We start from the raw sequence: 10,228 nt of genomic DNA on the forward strand, positions 1-10,228 counted from the left end.
CGTTCACTATGCTGTTTGTAGTAGCTTACCCGCATTCCTATTTTCCTATTCATTATTAAACCTACTCCTGCATTACCCCTATTTGACTTTGTGTTTATAACCCTGTAGTCACCTGACCAGAAGTCTTGTTCCTCCTGCCACCGAACTTCACTAATTCCCACTGTATCTAACTTTAACCTATCCATTTCCCTTTTTAAATTTTCTATCCTACCTGCCCGATTAAGGGATCTGACATTCCACGCTCCGATCCGTAGAATGTCAGTTTTCTTTCTATTGATAACGACATCCCCTTGAGTAGTCCCCGCCCGGAGATCCGAATGGGGACTATTTTACCTCCGGAATATTTTACCCAAGAGGACGCCATCATCATTTAATCATACAATAAAGCTGCATGCCCTCGGGAAAAATTACGCCCATAGTTTCCCCTTGCTTTCAGCCGTTCGCAGTACCAGCACAGCAAGGCCGTTTTGGTTATTGTTACAAGGCCAGATCAGTCAATCATCCAGACTGTTGCCCTTGCAACTACTGAAAAGGCTGCTGCCCCTCTTCAGGAACCACACGTTTGTCTGGCCTCTCAACAGATACCCCTCCGTTGTGGTTGTACCTACGGTACGGCTATCTGTATCGCTGAGGCACGCAAGCCTCCCCACCAACAGTAAGGTGCATGGTCCATGGTTCCTAGCTATAGTAAACAATATACACAGTGTCCCACAAAAAACCAGTACGCACCATGTAATGGTGGATCATGTCTTGTCGAAAGGCTTGTGAAGTGGCAAAACTGTCTCAAAAGTTGGTTGCAATGTGTTTTATCAGAACGTTGAGTGCGCCTGTGTGTTCGTGCATCGGTTGTTGTGAGAACCTCATATTAACGAGTTGTTACAGAAATCTTAGAAGAAAGATTAAGGAAAGGCAAACCTACGTTTCTAGCATTTGTAGACTTAGAGAAAGCTTTTGACGATGTTGACTGGAATACTCTCTTTCAAATTCTGAAGGTGGCAGGGGTAAAATACAGGGAGCGAAAGGCTATCTACGATTTGTACAGAAAGCAGATGGCAGTTATAACGAGTCGAGGGGCATGAAAGGGAAGCAGTGGTTGGGAAGGGAGTGAGACAGGGTTGTAGCCTATCCCCGATGTTATTCAATCTGTATATTGAGCAAGCAATAAAGGAAACAAAAGAAAAGTTCGGAGTAGGTATTAACATCCATGGAGAAGAAATAAAAACTTTGAGGTTCGCCGATGACATTGTAATTCTGTCAAAAGGACTTGGAAGAGCAGTTGAACGGAATGGACAGTGTCTTGAAAGGAGGGTATAAGATGATCATCAACAAAAGCAAAACGAGGATAATGGAATGTAGTCGAATTAAGTCGGGTGATGCTGAGGGAATTAGATTAGGAAATGAGACACTTAAAGTAGTAAAGCAGTTTTGCTATTTGGGGAGCAAAATAACTAACGATTGTTGAAGTAGAGAGAATATAAAATGTAGACTGTAAATGGCAAGGAAAGAGTTTCTGAAGAAGAAAAATTTGTTAACATCGAGTATAGATTTAAATGTCAGGAAGTCATTTCTGAAAGTATTTGTATGGAGTGTAGCCATGTATGGAAGTGAAACGTGGACGATAAATACTTTAGACAAGAAGAGAATAGAAGCTTTTGAAATGTGGTGCTAGAGAAGAATGCTGAAGATTAGATGGGTATATCACATAACTAATGAGGAGGTACTGAATAGAATTGGGGATAAGAGGAGCTTGTGGCACAACTTGACTAGAAGAAGGGATCGGTTGGTAGGACATGTTCTGAGGCATCAAGGCATCTCAAATTTAGTATTGGAGGGCAGTGTGGAGGGTAAAAATCGTAGAAGGAGACCAAGAGATGAATAAACTAAGCAGATTCACGAGGATGTTGGTTGCAGTAAGTACTGGGAGATGAAGAAGCTTGCACAGGATAGAGTAGCATGGAGAGCTGCATCAAACCAGTCTCAGGACTGAAGACCACAATAACAACAACAGAAATGGGGCAGTTTGTATTAGAACAGTGAAGTGATATTGTGGAGCATTACATAAAGACAGGTTTCATCCAGGAATGTAAAGAAACGTTTCAAAAATTCTGGTCAGAACCTCACCGTGACCGACATTATTCAAGATTTCTACAAGAAATGGAGGGCTCTGTGGTCCACTCAAAATGTGCAGAGGAATAGGCTACTGACTGTCAGGATCCCTGAAACTATAGACAGATTTTGCACGGACATTATGAAAAGCTCCTACAGGTTGGTGTGTGTCATATGTTGTGTTATTGTGTACAAAGAGATATGAAATTAAAAGCCTACTGTGTGAATGTGGTGCAAGAGTTGAAATTTGAGGACCAGAGAAAAAAGTTCATTGTTTTAACTGTCTGTTAACATAAATTACTAATAGTTACTTGGACCCCTTGCTTTACTTCAAGTCAGATGAAGTCAGGTTCTGTAAACTCCAAGAATTGATGATAATGGTTGCAGGACAACCCACGTGTTCTGCACAGAGAATCTCTCCACTCGGAGAAGATAGGTATTTAGTGTGCACTGTCCGGCATGTGCATTATTGGTCGCATATTTTTCAACTGCACTTTAAACAGTGCCAGATATCTAGCGCTCTTTGACTCTTGCTGTGCATCATTGACAGATGAAGAGAATTGCGTGTAGTATTCCAACAAGGTGGAGCAGTTGCTCACACGTCCAACCAAAGTACGTGCTACATCACCGATGTTCGCTGAAGGCAGGCTTGTCAGTAGAGTCCTCTGGCTGTGGAGGTCTCCAAACTTGGCATAATGTGAGTTTTATTTATGGGCACACAAAAAGCAAAGTGTGTGCTGACAATCCTCGCACAATAGATGATCTTAAATGAAACATTACTAGAGAAATTTACATCACACCTGCAGAATTACAGTGTAATGCTGGTAACGTCATCAAATGAAATCGACGATACCCCGACTGCCGGAAGCCACAACTTCCCGCGTCTCTTATAAACGGGTAATTAAATGTTTTTTAACATCAGTATTATCAATTCTTTTTAGTTAGCTCATTATTACTTGAATCTTAGATGTAAGGTGTATCAGTTTTAAGTGGGACATACTGTATGTCATATGGCTGAAGAGAATACATATGTAATAGCTAAAAACGTTTTGCAGGAGGGAAGGATAAAATTTCTTGTAGTAGATTTGTTCCCGGGTGGACACTAATTTTTTTGTTGTCGAGTGCACTGAATTTTTTCCCTGCGACGGCATCATTTCTCCGCCGACCCCGTCTCTGTCACAAGTACGGTGAGGGATACGAGAACAAATAGACACAAATTTATATGCATCTAAGAGAGTGGAATGCATCTACAGTAGAAGGTATCAGAGTGGGTGTGCCTCTAGAATAGGAAGTATCCCTCATTGGAGATGCTTTCACAGGTGGCTCAGTCTGCGATGGGGAAGGATAAGCCGGTGACAGGACTGGAGTAGTGGGTGCTGGATAGGTGGATTGGGCGGGTCTTGCACCTGGGTATTCCACAAGGGTACGATCCCTGTGGCAGGGGATTGGGGGTGGGAGTGGCATAGGGACGGACTAGGATGTCGTGAAGGTTGGCCGGGTGGTGGAGCACCAATTTGGGAGGGGATCAAAGTATCTCAGGTATGACGTCCCTCACTTCGGGGCATGACGATAGATAATCAAAGCCCTGACGGAGGATGTGGTTCCGTCGTTCCAGTCCCGGGTGGTATTGGGTGAACGAGGGGGGTGCTCCTATGTGAGGATTAGGGTGTGTGGGGATATGGCACAGGACATTTGTTCGCCTATCAGGTCAGGGAGGTATCGGCTGCCTGCGATGGCCTCTGTGAGGCCTTCATCGTACTGGGCGTGGGAGTTCCAATCACTGCAGACGTGTCTGCCTCTTGCCTCTCTCCAACCCTCACCCCACCCCAGTACATTCACCCTGGGCCACAAGAGAGCTGGCAGTCGACTGAGCACAATGTACAGAGACAGGCACGTGTGTGTGTGTATATTACTACAATTTGAAAAAGTATTTTCCTACAGTCTGAAAAAGGAAGTTCATTCCGAAAGCTAACAGAGCTTTATACCTTTTGTTTGTGTACCTACCGCCGACGAAGCGCTTCTACCTTTTGGTGAGTCATCTCCTTTATTCCTAAATAATTTGTAATTCTCGACAAGAACTTTCCGCACATTAAGAAAATATTTCATTACGTACAAAATTTTAAAGCTAATTTTATGAAAATTGGTATTTCACTTCCCAGTTAGATATAAAGAAATATTTGTTACAGGATGTAAGCTGCTATGGAAATATCTCCAAAAGAACACAAAAGGCACAATTGCCAGAAAGTTTGGACCCCAGCTACCAGAATCGCTGTTTGGTCAGAAGTACATTCGGAAAACACCGTGCTTATATGTGTGAAAAGCTTAGGAGATGTTGCAATTTGTGAACATACAAATTCGATTAAAAAAATCTCTGCAGGCCGTGCAGTATACGCGAGCAAAGCAGCGGATGTTAAGCTAGTTATTTATTATATTGGAAGAAATGCTTTAGTCATACTAGTACAGTGATAACTGATTTCTTTAAAAGTGACAGACAGGGATCAATTCAGTTAATGACTCAAATTAGAATCTTAAACTAGTTGTACACAAACCGATCGATCTTAGAATATTATGTGTGTATTCACTTTGCAACAAACTGTAACACCTATGGATGGCTACCGATTGTTTTTATTTAATGTTCAAAGGTGCCCTGGAACCTATTAACTAGGAAGAACTGCGAAGACTATCACATTTTAGATTCTACAGTGAAACTTCGAAGAACTTTTGCCAGTAAAACTATTTGAAATAATACACTGAAATATTACAGAGCAGTTCAGTTGAACAGAAGCTGTGCATTATCATTTGCTGATTGGATGTGCCACAGTTATTAAGTGAACGTTCACATTTTTGTGCTTCAGTAGTAACATACATTAACTTTCCGAAACAGTCCATTGTCTTCTATGCAGATTAATGGGCCTGCTTCCTATTTTAAGAATTATTTCACATATTCACAGTTGCTTCATATTTTAAGAATTATTTAATCTACTCACAGTTAATAGGGAGACAAGAATATAATAGAAAACCCACAACATATGGTGAACATATAAAACATTTAGCATGGTCAAACTACTACTACTTCAAGAGAGCCTTTCTATGCTTTACTAGCAAGAAGCTGAAAGCAAATAAGAGAAGATTTTGCACAATATTAGGGTCAGCCTTATAAAGAACCAGCAGTGGAGAGGTGTAGACTGGGTCAGAGAAGCATCACAGGAAATATAAGTGGACACTTTCTTGAAGAATATAGATGAGTACCACACGTGGCACGGCCTGTAATATAAAACTGATGGCTTCTAAAAACCAAAAGTGTACTGTGTCACCACAAAGAGAACAAAAAGCCACCAGTTTCACTTACAGGATACACAACACACTCAAACTCAGTACCATTGTTGACAGTTGCAATCAACTTCCATGGAGGTGAACAAGAGATAATACAATTTAAAATACATGCTGCACATACATTTTATATCTGGACATAACACAAAAATATGTATTGAGCCACATAATATGCAACAATGTGAAGAGGAACAACAAATTATTTTCTTTCTACAAATTTTAAATTCCATGCAAAAGTAAAGAGTATAATCATTCTAATGCTTCCAGATTAAAGGTCATCACAGTGATCGTTTGATGTAAACATTTTTAGTGTAATGACAAAAATAGCCAGGTAAGTGATTCAATGTAAAAGTGCAAAATGCAATAATGTAAGCAGTCACAGGGGAAGCCAATTTTGTATTTGCCTCGAGCACAACAATAGAATGCAGAGTATGGCATACGGAGTATGCTTTTTGAGGGAGACTTGGCAACAGGCGAAAACAGACATCTCACAAGTTCACTGAGGGACTGTGAAAATTATGCACAGGTTGTTCAGTTCACACATACTGCAAATAAATACAAAGACAGTAACTTGTTCTCGAGAGCACAGTTACTGTTGATGACTGTGCAGCTTTTCCCTGGAATAAATGATGACTAACTGACAACCTCAGCTGCCGACAGGTGTTGTTGATATACTTCGATGTCGACAGCTGAAAATGTGTGCCCCGACCGGGACTCAAACCCGGGATCTCCTGCTTACATGGCAGACGCTCTATCCATCTGAGCCACCAAGGACACAGATGAATAGCGCGACTGCAGGGACTTATCCCTTGCACGCTTCCCGTGAGACTCACATTCCCAACTGTCCACAATTCTACATATGTATTGTACCTTGCCCACCCACTCATTACTCGCGCACGCTTTGGCGATTCCCATAAGAGTTTGGGCAATCTGTGCGCATTCGCACAGACGAAGGTCAATGGCTGGGTAGCCTTTAACTATAAATACGAAGATAGTGACTTGTTCCCGAATTGTAGAATTGTGGATAGTTGGGAATGTGAGTCTCACGGGAAGCGTGCAAGGGATAAGTCCCTACAGTCGCGCTATTCATCTGTGTCCTCAGTGGCTCAGATGGATAGAGCATCTGCCATGTAAGCAGGAGATCCCGGGTTCGAGTCGGTGTGCCGCAGACGCTGGACCCGCATTACTCCGCCCCCAGGGTAAGTGCACGATTGCACAATGTAGTCAATGTGTAGGATTTGACAGTAGTTTCTTACCGTACTTTCTTGTCGAGTCTCAGCCATCTATCGGAGTTTCTCATCCTTTTCCCAATGAGTTTCCTTATCTGCAAATATTTCAGCTGGTATTCTCAGACAACTGGGCTATGACTCGGATGAGCCACTTCGTAAATGGAGATAGTGTCAGCTTCCTTACTGACCCTCTCACAGAACACTACAGATGACAAAATTTTTGGTGTCAGGTGAGTGGTTGGCTAAAATAGGTAACCCTATTGTCAGGCATCGGCTATCAGATAGCCACAGCCTTACTGCGTCTCTACGCAATACCGGCATCAGCCAGGCCTCGAATTTGAGAAATAAATGTAGAGCGTTATCGATTTCTAACGGTAGTCGGCACGAAGTCGGAAAAGGACTGACAGCTTTGAGAGCTGAGACTGAGACGAGGACATTTCCCGGTTAAAAATACACACTTTCCTGGGTGGAAGTACATTTTTTCCATGTTAGCTGACAATATACTTTCCACCGGAGTTGTAAAACTCGTCAATATTTTGAACGGTAATGTTTTTCTCGTGGACATAGAACTTCCTGGCAAAAGAGCACGTTTTAGAAATACCTTAGGTGTTTGGTAACGTGTAACTGCATATTTTTGTATTACGGAAGTATAAATACGAATTCCACCACAAACAGCACAGTAACTTCCAAAGCACTGAAACTGAGATTGCATTGTGCAAAGCACTTTTGTCGGCCCGTCGTAGCTCGTGTCGTGTGATCTTGCCAGCCGATGACAGGCGATATTCTGAGCGTAGGACACTTGACGTAGCAAGCCAAAATTGACATCACTGCTAAGGAGAACAAACATACAAATACAGATAGTTATTGGTTTAAATAAATAAACATACATTAAAGCCACAGGAAAGGTTAAGCTTTCATATATAATGAATTGGATCAAATTTCTTTTTTTCTCTTTCTTATGAGGGTGTGGTTAGGCAGGATCCTATGACACAGCTCAGATTGCAGCAACGGAATACTTCTGACAAGCACTATTATAAGTTTCACTGCTGTGCAATGAACATTTCACGGGTTAACTGGCTCAATACACGTCCTGTCCAGCACTTTGACAGTTCCACATAAAAACCAATTAAGTGTGAAACTGCCAAAGAACCTTGTACTTTTTTTAAAAGGATCATTATACTTTGTCATTGCTACTGTATAATTTGTAATCTATGAAATAACTAAACAAATAAGAAAAACTAATCTTAAAGCTCGGTTTTCTTTTAGCACGTGATACCCTTCAAGACATATTACACACAAATGTAAGAGTACAATTTTAATTAATGACACAAATGGCTGGTCTTTCGGGCCTGAAATTTTTCTGAGTGGTTGCTCCTCAAAGTATTAAGTTTTGAGTGAGAGTCAAACGCTCTGTGATTTAAGAAACATTATCATATGCAATGCAATTCACCTCGCGCAAAAGAAAATTAGTTTTGAAAGTAATACTTTGAAAATCACCGATCGTGGTATTTTCCTGAGACGTGTTAGATATGTAAACAGTTCCAAAGTCACGCTCATCGAAAGCAATTTGTTGTTACAAAGTATTGCCTGGTTTTCAGCCTAATGCCTTTGACACACTTTGCTGTTAGTAGAATCTTGAGTGTGTGCACTGTGTTTTGCTGTTGTAAATGGAGTATTTTCTTTGCAACTAAAGTTTTGTGTCAGTGTTATTCTTTCATTTACGTTTTACAGCTGAAATATTATTCTGCAGTAGTGGGCTGCAGTAAAGTTCTTTATTAGATTAACAGTTCTTTCCAGGCACAATTACAAAAATTTATTTAATTATTTATTTAACCTGGCAAGATTAGGGCCATCAGGCCCTCTGTTACATCTAACCAGGGATTCTACTTATTTTACATTCATATGTTTAAGTAGGCATGTTAAATGACATCTAGTACAAAAAGTGAAATAAACAATTAGAAAGGTACACCTGGAAAAATACATATATATATTCGTAGATCGTAAGTACTGTGATAATAAGACATTATTGAAGAGACAGATTTTAGATAGGAGTGCTGGCAGCAGGGAGTATGAGGGAGACTCATGGTGAAGCGAGGAGAAGAATAGAGAGACATGATGATACATAATTAAGGAAATATAAAGGAAAAGAAGATTGCGTGGCTAATAGAGATAGATGAAGAGGAAGGTAGGAGACGCTAGCTTTGCTATTTGACAGATGAGAGGATTGGCCTTGTACATTAATTTTGTGGAAAACTTTATGAGGATGATAGTAGGAAATGCTTCAACTTCTTCTTAAAAGCAGCAGGAGATCGAATTTTGCGCAAGGTAAGGGGCAGTTTGTTCCAGAGGCGGACAGCGGCAACTGAGTTTGCAAAAGTTTTTGTTTTGTGAGTGGGCACAGTTAGGATACCAAATAAGAGTGACCTCGTGTTTCGATTATGATGGCGTGACAGGTTTTTAATCTCTGAAGCAAGGTACTGGGGTGCTCGTGCGACGAGGAGTCTGTGAAGTAGACACAGAGTGTGGTAGTCACGCAATTTGTCTGGCCGCAGCCACCCTAGCTGGGCGTACGAAGCACTAACACGATCGTATCGGCGAATGTTGCAAGTGTAACGCACACAGGTATTCACGGTTAGCTCTAGCCGTCTTTTGTTTTCACTACTCGTGCCTTGTTGGATCACATCACAATAGTGGAGGTTCGGTAGAACGAGTGCTTGCACGAGCTGGCGTTTCAAGTCCTGTGGAAATATGTTACGAAACTTTTTGAGAGCACAGAGACAAGCAGACGTCTTTCGGCACACTGCGACTGTATTCTCCGCCCAGTTGAGATGCTCATCCAAAGTTACACCCAAGTTCTTCACTGTTTTCTGATACGGTATCGGAGTACCGTCGAGCAGAATAGGAGGTAGCCGTTCGCGGAAATCTGAACTTGTTAATTTCTGATGGGCTATTAAGATTACTTGCGTCTTTTTTGCATTTAGTTTAAGCCCCAGGTTTTTCGCCCGTGTCACCTCTGAAGACAGTTCATCATTCATCTGAGCGATTGCAGTGTTTACATCTTCAGGTCTGACACTTAGGTAGAGCTGGAGGTCGTCGGCATGGAAATGATATTTACAGGATGATATTTAAACATTTATGGAATACAGAAGCCCCGGGTTTTTCCCGGATGAAAAAATTCCCAGATTTTTCCTGTACTTCCCAGTTGCCTCGAGGCATATGCACCCGAAGGAGACGATTCTGACAGGACAGGAAGGCTCGTTACAGAGTCGACTACGTGAGAAGCAGATCGACGACGAGGCGTGACAGGATGCCTGCCCAGAGGGACACGGTGCGATATCTTCTCGGGCCGGGAAGGTCCACCACGGTGCCGGTTTTACTACGTGCGACGCGAGGTGGCAGTAAGCCACGGGAACGTGTCGTTCTGGAGGCGCGGGAGCACGGCGTTCTACTCGTAGACGGTCAATGTACAGGAGAGGGGCATGCCAGATGCGAGGAAGCAGGTAACGAGAGATGCACTGCTGGCCCGGTCTGGGATGGCAGCGAGGGCCACGAGGCTGGGAGGT

This window comes from Schistocerca americana, chromosome 11, assembly GCF_021461395.2.
Source record: "Schistocerca americana isolate TAMUIC-IGC-003095 chromosome 11, iqSchAmer2.1, whole genome shotgun sequence".
Lineage (NCBI taxonomy): Eukaryota > Metazoa > Arthropoda > Insecta > Orthoptera > Acrididae > Schistocerca > Schistocerca americana.